The sequence below is a fragment of the Oncorhynchus kisutch genome, unplaced genomic scaffold, assembly GCF_002021735.2.
Source record: "Oncorhynchus kisutch isolate 150728-3 unplaced genomic scaffold, Okis_V2 scaffold761, whole genome shotgun sequence".
Lineage (NCBI taxonomy): Eukaryota > Metazoa > Chordata > Actinopteri > Salmoniformes > Salmonidae > Oncorhynchus > Oncorhynchus kisutch.
This window is the reverse complement of record NW_022262706.1, coordinates 126180-144050: the sequence shown is the minus strand read 5'-3', so window position 1 is coordinate 144050 and position 17871 is coordinate 126180. Positions and strand designations below refer to the sequence as shown.

General features: G+C 46.1%; 1 pseudogene across 1 annotated transcript in view; it reads left to right on the top strand.

Annotated features, from left to right (window-relative positions):
* The first annotated feature begins 3147 nt into the window (after nucleotides 1–3147).
* The window catches only part of LOC116361887 (polysialoglycoprotein-like), a 50180-nt pseudogene continuing 35456 nt past the window's right edge, over nucleotides 3148–17871 (top strand). Inside the window, exons 1-4 of the transcript XR_004207673.1 lie at nucleotides 3148–3280; nucleotides 3455–3520; nucleotides 3673–3756; nucleotides 3892–4724. The product of XR_004207673.1 is annotated as a polysialoglycoprotein-like (transcript). The remainder of the gene's footprint in view (nucleotides 3281–3454; nucleotides 3521–3672; nucleotides 3757–3891; nucleotides 4725–17871) is intronic.

Genomic DNA, 17871 nt, shown 5'->3' with positions numbered 1-17871 from the left:
ACAATCACTCTCATGAAACTTAAATGAAACATCACTCCTTATGTCTTTTCTCAGCACAAACACTCAGCCCAATTTCTACAGTCAAAACAGGTTTTGAAAATGCTTCTTCCACATCTTTTGGTCCCTGTCTGTTTTGCTCTCAGTGAAGTGCTACTATCCCCTTGGACTACAGGTTATTGCCGTCATAAGGTGTGCGTCTGTCTGTTGGCCGGACACTTTCTACCGTTTAGGACCTTTGTGGGTAAAGGTAAAGATGGGGTATAGCAGCAGCAGTTCCTCTGAAGTGCAGTATCTGCTGGAAGGGAACCTGGTGGTATGAGAGGATGAGTGTGGGCCTGTTGTGCCTCCCCCTATCCCTCCCTCTTCTCTTTCTCTGTCTGAGGGACTCTTAAGGTTCCTGTGCGGACTGTCTCGGTTCGTGCCCTGCTGAAGCTGGCTGTGGTGATTTAAGACACGCTATGTTTATGTGTGTATTTGTTTGTGGCCTCTGGCCCACTTCGCTGTCCCTCTGTCCAGTACATACCGTTGTAGCAGGCCAAGTGTAGTGGCGTGTAGCCCTGGTTGTCTGTGATGACGGGGAGGGTCCACACTGACTGGGCGGTGTGTAGGAGCCACCCCAGTATCCCGATGTGTCCGGACGCCGCCACCAGGTGGACATGGCTCCGCCCCTTACCTTCCCGAACCAGGAAGCTGGCACTGTGCTGCACTCCTCGTGAAAAGTCACCGCCTAGGAGGAAGGGAAGGGAGGGGAGACAAGAATGGATTTGAATAATTTATAATCAATTAAATAATAAGGAATCATAATAGGTATATTTGGGCATAATTTATATTCCATGCTAGATCCCACACCAAAGCCATCCCTAGTATTTCAATGGCCCCATCCCTAGATCAGAACAAGCCTCCCCCTCTCTTTCTGTGTGTGAGCGCGTACAGCCAACTACGATTAACTCAAATGGCAAAATAAGGAAATCATCCTCATCATCACTGTGTGGAATATGCATGTATTTTACACTAATCAGGAATAGATCGGAATATGGTGTGTGAGTCTGTCTGGACAGTCAACTTCCTGTGGAAAATCTACACCATGCTTGCATCCCAGATAGCACCCTATTCCCTATGTAGTGAACTACTTTTGATCAGGGCCTATAAGGATCTGATCAAACGTAGTGTACTAAATAGGGAATAGGGTGCCATTTGTCATATGGAGACCACTACAGGAGCTGGTAGGCTTTACTCACAGCGAGGTGTAGAGGGCTGATGGGAGCTCTGACATCAGATTCGTTCAGGATGTCTGTCCCTGAGGTTTCAATTAGTCGAGGAAAGAGAAGACCGGCCAGTTCAGACTTGGAAAAAGAACATCAAGAGTGACGATGCGTCCACGACAAACATGCAGCCACACCTTAAAACCTACTGTTGGGTTCTGAGAATATGAAATCTACGAATTCATGTCACTGAGGGAGAGAGCTTAATGTATAACGTTTACATTATGTCAGGATATGTTTTTGTTAGCCATCAGGCATCCTATGGGTGGGATCCTCTGGGATGAGAAGAGACACAGTCTGGTACCAATCACCATGTCAGCCTTGAGTTGGGGAGGAGTGAGCACTTTGGGGTAGCGGTCAGGTCAGATGAAGTGAGGAAGAACAGATATCACTAAGGTTCTGTCTAGCAACAGAGATGCATTGACTGTTTAGATGTGTAGGAGGAGACTCAGCATAGGAGAGAGGATTAAATATCAGTGCTTGTGTGAATATGTTTTTTGTCTAATGCAGCTGTCTTGACCCTCTGGGAAGAATAAACTTGGTTCAAGCATTCATAGTGTCCGTCGAGTTTTTACTCTGAGAATTAGAACCTAACAGTTGGCACTGCGAGCAGGGTTCACCGCGATTTGCAGTCGAACTAGAGATTCCGAATCAGTGAAACAGAAACAAGGTAGGCACAGTTCCTACACCCGTTATCACTAATTCTGGCATCTTGGGGAGATGAGAGTCGTAGGCTGAACCAATTATAGGGTACGAACCTAGAAAGCCTGAGCTTATTCAGTAGTCCCATTGTATTACGACCGGTCGAGTCCCGGAATAGGTTGAGTCCCAGAAGGTAAGCCCGAGCAGGCAGGTACCTGCAAAGGGTAAGTCCTAGGGGGTAAGACCCGGGTGGGGTTGGTTACCTGCTATACCTGTAACGAGAGGGTGAAAGTCTCAGCCGCAGTGGCCATGCGGCAGTAGAGTGGGTGTGGATTGATAAAGTGACATGCTTGTGTACTAGGATAAAATGTTGCCATTCAGGGTTAGAAGAAAAGCAATAAGATACTCGAACGCTGTTGGATTTGGGTGTATTAGCAGTAGCAATAAAGAGAGGTTGGTTTTATGCCCTGTTGGGGTGGGGAACCATGACAGATTATGTGGAAATAGGAAGACAAGTGTGAATCATTTTGGTAATGTGTGTTATCAACAACAGTGATATTTGAACAGATTGGAGATGACTATCCATAACAATAAAATCCTTCATACAGTGAGGTTAGGTTACCATGCTTGTCCTGCCCCACAGCTGTAGACACAGCCTTCTCCAGGTCCTCAGACACTAGCTGGAGATCCATTACAGGATGTCTGTCACCTCACTGAGCCCCTATTGCAGGTTAGGGGTCACATCCACTTGAATGTCCTTCATATGACGAACCTCCTACAGAGCAAATGAGGAAAACATGATATATTAGGATTTATGTTAGTAGCAATAGAATATGGGAATTTTATCTCAACGCTACCTACAGCTATCATATTTATTTATGTATGTGATCTATGTAAATAAATAAATATATCACAGCTGTAAAACTGTGAAGGACTATAGGTGGAGGCCTACCCATTTCCCAGGAGCATTGTAAAACGTGGATTTGGGTACAGTGTTTATTTCCCCCTAATATCTTTGAAGATTACACCTAAAATAATTAGGCCTACTTCTTTCTACTGCTGATCTGAGACCATTAGGGTTAATCATTACAGATATAAATGCAATATATGGAGTAGAAAAGATTGCCTGCCCACCAACTTGATAAGAATCAACATGTGTTCTACATGGTCTATTTCTATCTGAACGTAACAACTCAATCAAGCTTGTTAATTGATCGTTAAGCCATGTTTGTCAGGTAAACGGTCATTAGTGGCCTATATAAGCCTCATACAGGCCATGGGAAGACATTACCTGTTGATAACACAGACTATTTTCATGATCATGGGAGGTGTGAGAGAATTGCTGCTCGTTGTGATGACTGTGGGGGTTGTCAAAGGTTGGTTCACTAATGTTTAAGGGATTTGTTTGGTAAATATGCTTAACTTTATAAGTTGGGTATTAATATTTGACTGTCTGTATCTTCCGCGTTGGTCATCTTTTATTCTTCACTGCTATTAATATATGTAGCTATTTTGTGTGAACTCAACTTCTGTCAACACTTTCTCCTCAGTTTCTTGTTACCCTGTTGGAAAGTCCCAGAAGCAAGATCAAGTCTCTCTGCAGAGGAGACTTGGAGGTAAGTGTTTCTTTCCACAACCCTTCTAGCTATGTTCTTTGTCACTGTCTATGGTGCTGCTGTGTTTGACACTCATTCAACAGCATAGAGTAACTCAGTCTAAATAATGTTGTCAAACCTTTTGCTTGTGTACCTAAACCTAAATTTTTCAGAGCTGTCATCAAATGACGTCTCCATTGTGCATGCCCTGGCCTTGCTCCGATCCATAGGGTCTGACGCGAAACAAACCAGAGAAGGTACGGCCTGAAACATATACTTTGAAAACTGTTGGCTTCATGTTGCTCAAAATTCGATTAGCAATTTGGCCTAGACCGTGTAGAACAGATGTGTTGCTGTAGAATACCCAACTGTTCCTTTTGTTTTTTCTCAAGAGTATTTAGAGACCAATGAAGTAGAATCCCAAGCTTCTCCAAACCATGGTAGTTCTCCGGCAAATGATGCCCTGTCCTCTGAGGAGAAGCTGAGGCACATGTCCTCTGACGACGCCACCTCTGAAGCTGCCACCGGCCCGTCCTCTGACGACGCCACCTCTGAAGCTGCCACCGGCCCGTCCTCTGACGACGCCACCTCTGAAGCTGCCACCGGCCCGTCCTCTGACGACGCCACCTCTGAAGCTGCCACCGGCCCGTCCTCTGACGACGCCACCTCTGAAGCTGCCACCGGCCCGTCCTCTGACGACGCCACCTCTGAAGCTGCCACCGGCCCGTCCTCTGACGACGCCACCTCTGAAGCTGCCACCGGCCCGTCCTCTGACGACGCCACCTCTGAAGCTGCCACCGGCCCGTCCTCTGACGACGCCACCGGCCCGTCCTCTGACGACGCCACCTCTGAAGCTGCCACCGGCCCGTCCTCTGACGACGCCACCTCTGAAGCTGCCACCGGCCCGTCCTCTGACGACGCCACCTCTGAAGCTGCCACCGGCCCGTCCTCTGACGACGCCACCTCTGAAGCTGCCACCGGCCCGTCCTCTGACGACGCCACCTCTGAAGCTGCCACCGGCCCGTCCTCTGACGACGCCACCTCTGAAGCTGCCACCGGCCCGTCCGCTGACGACGCCACCTCTGAAGCTGCCACCGGCCCGTCCGGCTGACGACGCCACCTCTGAAGCTGCCACCGGCCCGTCCGGTGACGACGCCACCTCTGAAGCTGCCACCGGCCCGTCCGGTGACGACGCCACCTCTGAAGCTGCCACCGGCCCGTCCGGCGACGACGCCATGGATATCTGACGTGGGACATGCAATAGTTAACGGGTACTCTAGTCCAGTGTGTAACTGCATTTGCTTGTTTTGGCTCAAATAAACATTAACTGTAATACTTGTGTCCTCTGTATTGTTTTGGTGGTTCCTACTTGGAGCTGAGGTCTATGACCTGACTTGAGTAACTGGGGTGATGGCAACATTTATTTTGCATTATATCCATGCGCCAGCAATATTACTCTGACCCCTGTGTTTTAAATTACCATTTGACTTAAGCTACATTTGCTCAGTGTTGGTCCATTTATGCTAGTAGCATCACATGATACCTCAAACAGCATTTTGACGCCATTTCCGGTCACAACTTGCAGACTTGTTTACGTGTTGCTGTGTGTTTTGTTGCCTACTTTGCTACATGACAACTTTACGGTTTTTACTTTATAATTACCGTTTATATTTTTGGTTTTTCCCCTCGTGTCAGGGTTGCGTCAATTCGAATCTGGTATCAGGAAAAATATAAAAATGAGGCACCGACGTATGCTATGTATTTTTTATTAGCTAAGCAGTAAGTGGTAAATGCAATTTTCGTATATACGGGCTCTCTGTCCCACCTCGCAGGGCAAAACAGAACTGACTTGTTCCTGACAAAGATATTTAATATACTCTGACAGAAGTAGTTCCTGCTTCCGAGCCGGCCTGTCAGAGTAGAGACTAGGCTGGGTGAGTCTAAACCACGCCCAATCGTTGATTGTTGGCGCAGAGGCTGGTCCCAGCCCTCTAAGCGCTTCAGCGGTCAGTCGTTGTAGCTGTGTAGATATGCAGTGATCAGGCACCTGGCTCCTGTTATCTAACAAGACTGTTCTCGCAACACTACGTTCTGAATGTGCCCCCCCCAACTCATTGCACAGGTCCGGCCTTCATGTTATGTATTTTTCCATCATGAGAAAGGCCCATGGCCCTGAAACTGTTAACAAGGGTTCAAGTCAGCTATGTTGCATAACCCATACATCCTCACAAGCCAACAGCAGATACTATTAAATCACATATGGTAACGGGCTATAGTGCATAACACAGAATCCTCATACTCCGGACGCTTTATCTGGACATGGTTCGTCAGGACCTCCAACAGCCAAAGCTAAGTAGTAACATTAACATGATGCCTTCTAATTGCAGTTGCTGTACTCATACAGGAGAACGATCACCTTATGGTGAGGATAGCTGTGCTACAAGCCCAGCTTCAGACGCAATCGTTAGGCAAGGGTAATTTCAGTGTAGGTAAGGATGAAACAGCGTCTGTGCCACCAGTAAGTACAGATAGTAGCGTTAGTATAAATCCCCTCTCACGGTCCCCGCAGCCGGACAACTTTCTCACGGTTTCTAGGGGGGAAATGCTGTAGGAATGCTCAACCGGTTTTCCCCATTAAGCAACGAGTCGGAGTCAGAGGCCGAGCCTTCTCTTGTCTCTACTCCTCCCGTTATGGGGAGTGATGAGCTCTACAGCAGAGTCTCACAAGAAATGTACGGGTGTGATCAAATGTCTCCCAAAGAGCGTGAGAGATTCATGACGTGGTACGAGACAGTAAGACATGGCACCTTTGATTTCCATAAAGAGATGCAATCATACTGTGACAATGATGTGGTTATACTTCGTGAAGGATGCCTCAGATTCAGAGAAGAGGTAATCAAAGATGCAGGCATTGACCCCTGGAGTTGTACAACTTTTGCATCGGCATGCATGAAAACCTATCGTACACACTAGCTGCCTACATCCTCTATAGCAATCCCCTCGCCTGACAACTACCGACGCCAATTCAAGTCATAGTCTGGTGGGTCCATTCAATGGTTGGTGTATATGGCCCAGGATAAAGACATTTTTATTCAACATGCTTTGAATCGGGGGGAGAAGGCGTTTGACTCTTACCATGTAGATGGATACACCCAGATTGACGGGGTTGAGACCGTGTATGAGTACAACAGTTGTTTCTTCCACGGTTGTAAATCTTGCTTTGTGCCCCAGGCCATGTGTGTCCTAACCCAAAAGACTTTTGGGGAAATGTACCAAGAGTTTAAAGACAAATTGGATCCTTTACAGGCTACTTACGGGCTAAAAGTGGAGGTTTTGTGGGAGCACGAATGGGCCGCCCTCAAAGTCTGATCCTCATGTTCAAGCCTTCCTTTCCAGCTATGACACTGGGTGCCACGCCTTGCTGTATCAAGGGGTTCGGAAGAAGGTAAGAGTCGTAGGCTCTAGCATTGTGCGCTATAAACGTGAAGTTTCTGTACTGGAGCAGTGCACAATTGGATCCCTCTGCCGACCACTTTTCACCCTTGAAAGTCATGGTAGATACAAAAATAGGTAAATGAACCCCCGATTGCTGATTTGTCTCAAAATCATAGGACACATTTCTCTGAATGTTCATCTTCAGCCAAGGGCTGAATATAACACTCGTGTGGCACTTCTTGAACCACTTCAGCGTCTCTGCTTTTCAAAGGCCCTTTACAGATTGGACAATGTATGATTCCACACACATGCGGTTTAGGGCGATCTATTTTAAGGTTGTAATTGCAAAGACATTTTGGGCATTTCTTGTTAATGTCACAACTGCTTACAGATTTACATGCCTTGGGGTGCCATGTTTCAATTTTGTGTTTTTCGTAACAGTAGGTCGAACGACATGTGCGGTGGCAATCCTCACAGGGTGTCAAGTTTAAGGGTTGCATTGGGCAATCTGCATCCTGACATACTGAACAGTTATAACGGCACGAGTGCCCCCCCCTTTCGGGTGTAGCCGGTATGGCAGGATGGACACACATATGGTGCCCCTATGAACGCCGTGATGTTGGTAACAGCGTAGTAATGTTCGTTTTGCACTTAAAAGTACAGAATCTGAGAATGCGGTTGGGGGTTGTTTTGGAACCTCAAGAGAGCTGCATTAGCTCTACTGTGGTACAAAACCACAATCTTGATATTCAGAAGGTTTTCAAATTTGACTATGTCAGAGAAAGCCACAGCATCCTGTATACCGAGACCCATGGCCGTTTGGAGCTCTCTAGCCTTTTGCAATGCCATCAGATCAGTACATCCAGGGTTAAGTAAATGCGCTAGGCCTATTGCAAAACATAGCTTATTACCTGGATTACCTTTTATTGCTTATGATTTCTGACTGCATTAGGCTATCAAGCTTCCTTCTCTGCCCACCACCACCCTGGGGTTGACGTATTATTTGCACTACAAGCTCGAGGGTCCGATCTGCTATGATGGCTAAATTTGACTGAACAAGGCGTTCTAGCAGTGCGATAAATTGTTCAAGATCTGCTTCGCCGTTGGGTAAAATAAGAGATACTGTGTTATGCAGGCTATCTCCACAAATTTCCAACTGTAAGACATCACGTGGTTCGCCATAATCTCTTGCCGTGTCTAACAGATCGTTCAGAGTGTCCAATATCGTTCTGTCCCTAACTAGCGAAAGTACGGAATGAGTTTACAGGGCCATGGTGGCATTTCTTCGGGAGATATCATGTATGCAACACCCTGTATATTTGGTTTAGAGAACAAAGGCGGTGAATTCAAACAACAGGAGGGGATGTCGAGACATTCTGTCTACAACCGGGGTGGGGGACACCGGGCGCTGATTAGAGATATCAATGTTTAACCCCGGGGTGTCGGCAGATATCTGGACATGCCGTATGCATGATAGTGCAAACATTGGTTTCAAACGATTCTCTACAGATACAACGGGGCTACATGGTTGGGCCCTGTTGAACACACACACACACACACACACAGCCCTTTTTGTTTTTGAAACGCACACACACTCCTGCTGCTCCGTCACACGCACACTCACGCACGCACCCTGATTTTCCGTGTCTTTTTCCTTCGCGACAGAGCGGGGTGATGATGTAAAATAAATTTTCCCAACGTTAAAGGGTGAGATACTGTTTTAAAACCATTTATTTATTTCCAAAATATATAGTACAACCTTTTTTAAGACATGTTAGAATTAATTACCAAATTTGACTAATATTTAAACATGCATCACGAGTGTTTTATGTAAAAACCTTGGAGGCCTGCAGTTGTACATTATTACAAACTTTATAACATACCATTGTAGGAAAGCCTATAAAATAATCCATGTTTTTTTCAGACATGACATTTCTCTGCGACAGACCCTGGCGTGAGAGAAAAGACAGCTTCCCCTTTCGTTAAAGTGTGAGATACATTTTCAAAACCAATGATTTCATTCAGAATATTTAGTACATACATTTTAACACACGTTATAATTCAACATTTGTACTATTTGTTACAGATAAAGGGGCCGGTTAGACCTGACCATTATCCGTTTCCAATTCATCATTGCATAGTCGCTTGCCCGCTCCATCGAAGCTCGGGACGTTTTCACTCCAGGGAAAGATCCTCATTTGGCCTTGTGGGTCCTGGGTATGTCTCAACCATAACCTCGGCCATCGCCGTAATTGTTCACGATTTTCGAAAAGACTCCAGCTTATTCATCAGTGTTCGGAAAATATAGTAATCACACCATTTAAAACTGAACACTGGTATAAAGAAGTTTACATCCTTGCATGCTTTGGAAAATACATATGAACTGACAGTTTTCGTCGCATTTGCACTATCGAATTGTTCACATGCTAAAATTGTCACTCTGGAGTCAGGGGTATACGCCATTGAAGCGATTCTTAGGGCCATCAGATCACTTTGTCCGCAGACCAGTTCTTCCAACGCATATCTGGGTGGACTTGAAGCACTCAGGGCCTGTTCAATTTGACACAGCGCGAGTCTTATCTTAAGCCATTCTCTCATCCTTAGCGCTGGAGAAAAACTCTCGGGTTCTGCCCGATAAAGGGGTTTTGGGCCACTGTCTGTGAATATCTTAACCGTAGATTCCTCAGGTTGGAATATGTAAGACATATGTCCCTCACTCGTACCCAAAACTACTTTAAAACATTCTGGAGCCTCACGCATAAACATCCTCCAGGCTTTTGTCATTGGGTTCATGACATGAGCTGCAGAGCATCCCGAGAATTGGCCTAGGAGACATATTCTTATGTTTAATATTCTGGGCTTTATTTAAAAAATCTTGTTTACTGTTCTGGGGTCGCATGCCTTGTTCTGGACTTGTATTTATAATGCGTCTGCCACAGCCAATACCCCGGACATTCCTGCTTCATCAGATAACAACCATAAGGGCAATACAACTGGGGGTGGGGGGCCATACACGTTCAAACACTGAACCCCCAGTTCAACCAGGTCCCTAGACATCAATCAGCATGACTACTTCAAAGGATGCAATATAGATATAAAATAACATACCCTCTAACACGTGACCACAGGAACAGGATGGCCTGGCCGGAGGCCCATATTTGGACATGTACACGTCATCATGGACACAGGGTCATCAATCAAAATTTTGACCCGTGCCGTCTACTTTATTCCCTCTGTTAGAGTAGGGGTGTTAACCCTGGTGTCCTGGCTAAATTCCTATTCTGGCCCTCATACCATCACGGTCACCTAATCATCCCAAGCTTACTATTGGCTCATTCACCCCCCTCCCCTGTAACTATTCCCCAGGTCATTGCTGTAGATGAGAATGTGTTCTCAGTCAACTTACCTGTTTAAATCAAATAAAACACATGCTTCTAAATAACACTTTCTGTTTGAACGGGAAGCCCGGTAATTTGTCGCAATTTCCTCACGAAGGAAAATGTGTAGATTCTCTGGAAAAGATATGTCCCTACATGACCAATGCCTACCCTCCTCCCCCAGCCATTGGGATGAACTTTGCGGGACCCCCACCCGAGTACTCCTACCAGGTACGGACAAGACATGGAGACAACTGTTCCTTGAATGTTTTGTACTTGTCTCATTAAAAATGGTTTCATACTAAAGACTAGGTCAGAATACATTTGGACTCCCTCGCTCTTTGTCTTTCCCTCTCAAATCAACTCTTCACCGTGAAATGCTTGCTTACGAGCCCACCCCAACGATGCAGAGTACAAAACTATAGAATATATACACTGCTCAAAAAAATAAAGGGAACACTTAAACAACACAATGTAACTCCAAGTCAATCACACTTCTGTGAAATCAAACTGTCCACTGAGGAAGCAACACTGATTGACAATACATTTCACATGCTGTTGTGCAAATGGAATAGACAACAGGTGGAAATTATAGGCAATTAGCAAGACACCCCCAATAAAGGAGTGGTTCTGCAGGTGGTGACCACAGACCACTTCTCAGTTCCTATGCTTCCTGGCTGATATTTTGGTCACTTTTGAATGCTGGCGGTGCTTTCACTCTAGTGGTAGCATGGCCCAAGCAAGTCTTCTTATTATTGGTGTCCTTTAGTAGTGGTTTCTTTGCAGCAATGAAGCCCTGATTCACGTAGTCTCCTCTGAACAGTTGATGTTGAGATGTGTCTGTTACTTGAACTTTACAGCAGAGGTAACTCTGGGTCTTCCTTTCCTGTGGCGGTCCTCATGAGAGACATAGCGCTTGATGGATTTTGCGACTGCACTTGAAGAAACATTCAAAGTTCTTGAGATTTTCCAGATTGACTGAACTAAATGTCTTAAAATAATAATAGACTTTTGTTTCTCTTTGGTTATTTGAGCTGTTCTTGCCATAATATGGACTTGGTATTTTCCCAGGAGGGCTATCTTCTGTATACCACCCCTACCTTGTCACAAAACAAGTGATTGGCTCAAACGCACTAAGAAGGAAATACATTCCAAAAATGAACTTTGAACAAGGCACACCTGTTAATTGAAATGCGTTCCAGGTGAGTACCTCATGAAGCTGGTTGAGAGAATGCCAATAGTGTGCAAAACTATCATCAAGGCAAAGGGTGGCTACTTTGAAGAATCTCAAATATAAAATATATTTTGATTTGTTTAACACTTGTTTTGATTACTACAGGATTCCTTATGTGTTATTTCATACTTTGATGTTCTACAATGTAGAAAATTTTAAAAATAAAGAAACCGTGGAATGAGTAGGTGTGTCCAAACTTTTGACTGGTACTGTATATATTGTAACACGAGGAATAAAATACCTAAGAATAAAGCTATATACAAGGAGTACCACTTCCAGATCAGTGTGCAGAGGTACGAGGTATTTGAGGTAGATATGTACAAGAAGGCAGGGTGACTAGGCATCAGGATAGATGATAATAATACTAATAATAATAATAGCAAAATAAAGTGTGTGTTTGTTCGTGAGTGTGTGTGTGTATGTGTGTGTGTGGGTTGTGTCGGTTTGTGTGTGTGGTACAGTATGTATAGTATGTGAATCTGTGGGGGTTTTGTGTGGGAGTGTAAATGTAGAGTTTATGAGTGTGCATATGGTTTGTATACAGTCTAGTGACTGTGCGTAGGGTCAGTGCAAAACCCTTTAACTTTTGAGGACGCGAGTGCCCATGCCAAATTTTTCAGCCTCCTGGCGCGCCCACTTCACGACTGTGCGGGTGTGTGTGGACCATGTTAGGTCCTTAGTGATGTGGACGCCAAGGAACAGCTCTGTTGATGTGGATTGGGATGTGCTCTCCCCTCTTGCTCCTATAGTCCACGGTCATCTCCTTGGTCTTACTGACATTAAGGGAGAGGTTGTCCTGGCACCACAATGCCAAGTCTCTGACCTCTCATCGCCTTCGTGTCGTCAGCAAACTTGATGATGGTGTTGGAGTTGTGTGTGGCCACATAATCATGGGTGAACAGGGAGTACCGAAGGAGACTAAGCACGCACACCTGAGGGCCTCCCGTGTTGAAGGTCAGTGTGGCAGAGGTGTTCTTGCCTATCCTCTCCACCTGGGGTTGGCCCGTCAGAAAGTCCAGCATCCAGTTGCAGAAGGAGGTCTTCAGTCCCGAGGTCCCGAGCTTGGAGGGGACTATGGTGTTGAACGCTGGGCTGTCGTCTATGAACAGCATTCTCACATAGTTATTTCCCCTCTCAATTGAGATTGCTTCATCTGTGGATCTGTTGGGGAGCTATGCAAATTGGAGTGGGTACAGGGTGTCTGGGATGATTGTGTTGATGTGGTCATGACCAGTCTTTCAAAGCACTTCATAATTACAGATGTGAGTGCTACAGACAGGTTACCTTGGAGTTCTTGGGAACACGGACAATGGTAGTCAGCTTGAAACATGTCGGGATTACAGACTGTCTTGTGAGGATCCAAATAGGTCAGACCAGGTTTGCAATGAATGACTTCAACCAGATCCCCTCTCACCCGCAGAGGGGGAGGAGGGACCTGGTGGGGGTTAAAAACTCACGCCATTTTGGAATGTGCTTTGTTTCAAGAATACTTTTTCCAGACGAAACTCTAACACGTTCAAAAGCAACTACTGGAACAGTATATCTAACATGAAACGTGGGGAACGGTCAGAGGTGATCTAAAGAACACTAATGTTGTTTTGTTTGTTATGTAATGATGTCATAATAAATGTTATAAAGGAAATACTGTAACATGGAAAGTACACCCATTACATATATGAAGTGTCCCTCCAATGTGTTTTGCATGAAATGGAGAAGAACAACAGTAGAAGACTTGTTCGACGATGACTGTTTTAAGAATGATGATATGGGAGGGACTTCCGCCAATGGCGAAGCTCTAACAAGACGCGTCTGCGTAGTGTCCTTGAACTTTCGAACAGTTTTAAGGCATTTTGACATGGTTTAACTGTTCGTTAATAGTGAGTTGGAAGTTACAATAAATGTTTTATCGCCAAAGCAAAATATGTCCAATATTTCAAAGCCTCAGACGACGCATGGGAAAATGCCCTTCTCTGACAGCCCTTCATCGGCCTTGGCGGATGCTAGCTCGGAAGAAGCACCAGCATGGTTCAGAATGGAGATGGACATGGGTATAACAAAAATCCAAGAGACACTTTCTGAACGCCTCGGAAAAATTGATGTACTGGTCGATAAACTCCACGAAGACCAGATAGTCACAAAGGGACGAGTGACAAAGTTTGAAAAAAACCATGCTGACCACCAGGCTGCCATCCTGGACGTCCGCGAGGAAGCGGACCAAAAAAATACAAGAAGTTGGAAGACGCCATCGCTAAACTCGAGGAGAAATTTGATTATTAGGAACATTTCCAGAGGCACTCGAATTTGAGACTTCAAGGTTTCCCAGGGGTCGTGGAGAGAAGAGACGCAATCTCCTTTCTACAGGATTCCCAAAATTCTGGATCTACCCCCTCCCGCGCACCCACTGGAGATTGAGAGGGCCTATCGCACCCTACGGAGGCGGCTGCCTGGCCAGGTTGCACCCAGGGCATTTGTCATAAAATGTCTACGGTACCAGGACACTGTTCGCATCCTCTCTGCTGCCCGAGCAAGTACGGAGATGCCAGAATCATGATCTTTCCGGATTTTTCTCCAACACTAAACAAGAGGAAGATGACTTTCTCCCCACTAAAGAGACTCCTGCGTCAGGCTGGCTTGGCATACGGCCTGCCAGCCTGAGCACACATTGGTGCTCAGGACTTCCGGCGCCGACAGAGATGGCCGCCTCGCTTCGCGTTCCTAGGAAACTATGCAGTTTTTTGTTTTTGTTTTTTTACGTGTTATTTCTTACATTAGTACCCCAGGTCATCAAGAACTACTGAATATAAGATCAGCGTCAACTCACCATCAGTACGACCAAGAATATGTTTTTCGCGACGCGGATCCTGTGTTCTGCCTTACAAACAGGACAAGGGAGTGGATTCCATGCAGCGACCCAAAAAAATGACTCAGAAAAAGAGGGAAACGAGGTGTTCTTCTGGTCAGACTCCGGAGACGGGCACACCGTGCACCACTCCCTAGCATTCTTCTTGCCAATGTCCAGTCTCTTGACAACAAGGTTGATGAAATCCGAGCAAGGGTAGCATTCCAGAGGGACATCAGAGACTGCAACGTTCTTTGCTTCACGGAAACATGGCTCACGGGAGAGACGCTATCCGAGGCGGTGCAGCCAACGGGTTTCTCCACGCATCGCGCCGACAGAAACAAACATCTTTCTGGTAAGAAGAGGGGCGGGGGCGTATGCCTGATGGCTAACGTGACATGGTGTGATGAAAGAAACATACAGGAACTCAAATCCTTCTGTTCACCTGATTTAGAATTCCTCACAAACAAATGTAGACCGCATTATCTACCAAGAGAATTCTCTTCGATTATAATCACAGCCGTATATATCCCCCCTCAAGCAGACACATCCGATGGCTCTGAACGAACTTTATTTAACTCTCTGCAAACTGGAAACGATTTATCCGGAGGCTGCATTCATTGTAGCTGGGGATTTTAACAAGGCTAATCAGAAAACAAGACTCCCTAAATTTTATCAGCATATCGATTGCGCAACCAGGGGTGGAAAGACCTTGGATCATTGTTACTCTAACTTCCGCGACGCATATAAGGCCCTGCCCCGCCCCCCTTTCTGAAAAGCTGACCACGACTCCATTTTGTTGATCCCTGCCTACAGACAGAAACTAAAACAAGAGGCTCCCATGCTGAGGTCTGTCCAACGCTGGTCCGACCAAGCTGACTCCACACTCCAAGACCGCTTCCATCACGTGGACTGGGACATGGTTCGTATTGCGTCAGATAACAATATTGACGAATACGCTGATACGGTGTGCGAGTTCATTAGAACGTGCGTTGAAGATGTCGTTCCCATAGCAACGATTAAAACATTCCCTAACCAGAAACCGTGGATTGATGGCAGCATTCGTGTGGAACTGAAAGCGCAAACCACTGCTTTTAATCAGGGCAAGGTTTCTGGTAACATGACCGAATACAAACAGTGCAGCTATCAAACAAGCTAAGCGTCAGTACAGAGACAAAGTAGAATCTCAATTCAACGGCTCAGACACGAGGCATGTGGCAGGGTCTACAGTCAATCACGGACTACAGGAAGAAATCCAGCCCAGTCACGGACCAGGATGTCTTGCTCCCAGGCAGACTAAATAACTTTTTTGCCCGCTTTGAGGACAATACAGTGCCACTGACACGGCCTGCAACGAAAACATGCGGTCTCTCCTTCACTGCAGCAGAGGTGAGTAAGACATTTAAACGTGTTAACCCTCGCAAGGCTGCAGGCCCAGACGGCATCCCCAGCCGCGCCCTCAGAGCATGCGCAGACCAGCTGGCCGGTGTGTTTACGGATATATTCAATCAATCCCTATACCAGTCTGCTGTTCCCACATGCTTCAAGAGGGCCACCATTGTTCCTGTTCCCAAGAAAGCTAAGGTAACTGAGCTAAACGACTACCGCCCCGTAGCACTCACATCCGTCATCATGAAGTGCTTTGAGAGACTAGTCAAGGACCATATCACCTCCACCCTACCTGACACCCTAGACCCACTCCAATTTGCTTACCGCCCAAATAGGTCCACAGACGATGCAATCTCAACCACACTGCACACTGCCCTAATCCATCTGGACAAGAGGAATACCTATGTGAGAATGCTGTTCATCGACTACAGCTCGGCATTCAACACCATAGTACCCTCCAAGCTCGTCATCAAGCTCGAGACCCTGGGTCTCGACCCCGCCCTGTGCAACTGGGTACTGGACTTCCTGACGGGCCGCCCCCAGGTGGTGAGGGTAGGCAACAACATCTCCTCCCCGCTGATCCTCAACACTGGGGCCCCACAAGGGTGCGTTCTGAGCCCTCTCCTGTACTCTCTGTTCACCCACGACTGCGTGGCCACGCACGCCTCCAACTCAATCATCAAGTTTGCGGATGACACAACAGTGGTAGGCTTGATTACCAACAACGACGAGACGGCCTACAGGGAGGAGGTGAGGGCCCTCGGAGTGTGGTGTCAGGAAAATAACCTCACACTCAACGTCAACAAAACTAAGGAGATGATTGTGGACTTCAGGAAACAGCAGAGGGAACACCCCCCTATCCACATCGATGGAACAGTAGTGGAGAGGGTAGCAAGTTTTAAGTTCCTCGGCATACACATCACAGACAAACTGAATTGGTCCACTCACACAGACAGCATCGTGAAGAAGGCGCAGCAGCGCCTCTTCAACCTCAGGAGGCTGAAGAAATTCGGCTTGTCACCAAAAGCACTCACAAACTTCTACAGATGCACAATCGAGAGCATCCTGCCGGGCTGTATCACCGCCTGGTACGGCAACTGCTCCGCCCTCAACCGTAAGGCTCTCCAGAGGGTAGTGAGGTCTGCACAACGCATCACCGGGGGCAAACTACCTGCCCTCCAGGACACCTACACCACCCGATGTTACAGGAAGGCCATAAAGATCATCAAGGACATCAACCACCCGAGCCACTGCCTGTTCACCCCGCTATCATCCAGAAGGCGAGGTCAGTACAGGTGCATCAAAGCTGGGACCGAGAGACTGAAAAACAGCTTCTATCTCAAGGCCATCAGACTGTTAAACAGCCACCACTAACATTGAGTGGCTGCTGCCAACACACTGACAATGACACTGACTCAACTCCAGCCACTTTAATAATGGGAATTGATGGGAGATGATGTAAATATATCACTAGCCACTTTAAACAATGCTACCTTATATAATGTTACTTACCCTACATTATTCATCTCATATGCATACATATATACTGTACTCTATATCATCGACTGCATCCTTATGTAATACATGTATCACTAGCCACTTTAACTATGCCACTTTGTTTACATACTCATCTCATATGTATATACTGTACTCGATATCATCTATTGTATCTTGCCTATGCTGCTCTGTACCATCACTCATTCATATATCCTTATGTACATATTCTTTATCCCCTTACACTGTGTATAAGACAGTAGTTTTGGAATTGTTAGTTAGATTACTTGTTGGTTATTACTGCATTGTCGGAACTAGAAGCACAAGCATTTCGCTACATTCGCATTAACATCTGCTAACCATGTGTATGTGACAAATAAAATTTGATTTGATTTGATTTGAGCACACATTTGACTCTGTGAAGATGGCTGAAACATACATGAGGAAAGAACTTCCTAACTTGTTCATGTCTACTACACCCCAGGGAACTGTCTTTTGAACTTGGATACAGTGGATAGTGAACTGTTAGCACATAAGGAAACACCGAAATTACTCATATGATCGACTGGCTGGCTGGCTAGCATGATAATGACTGGCGAGGTGA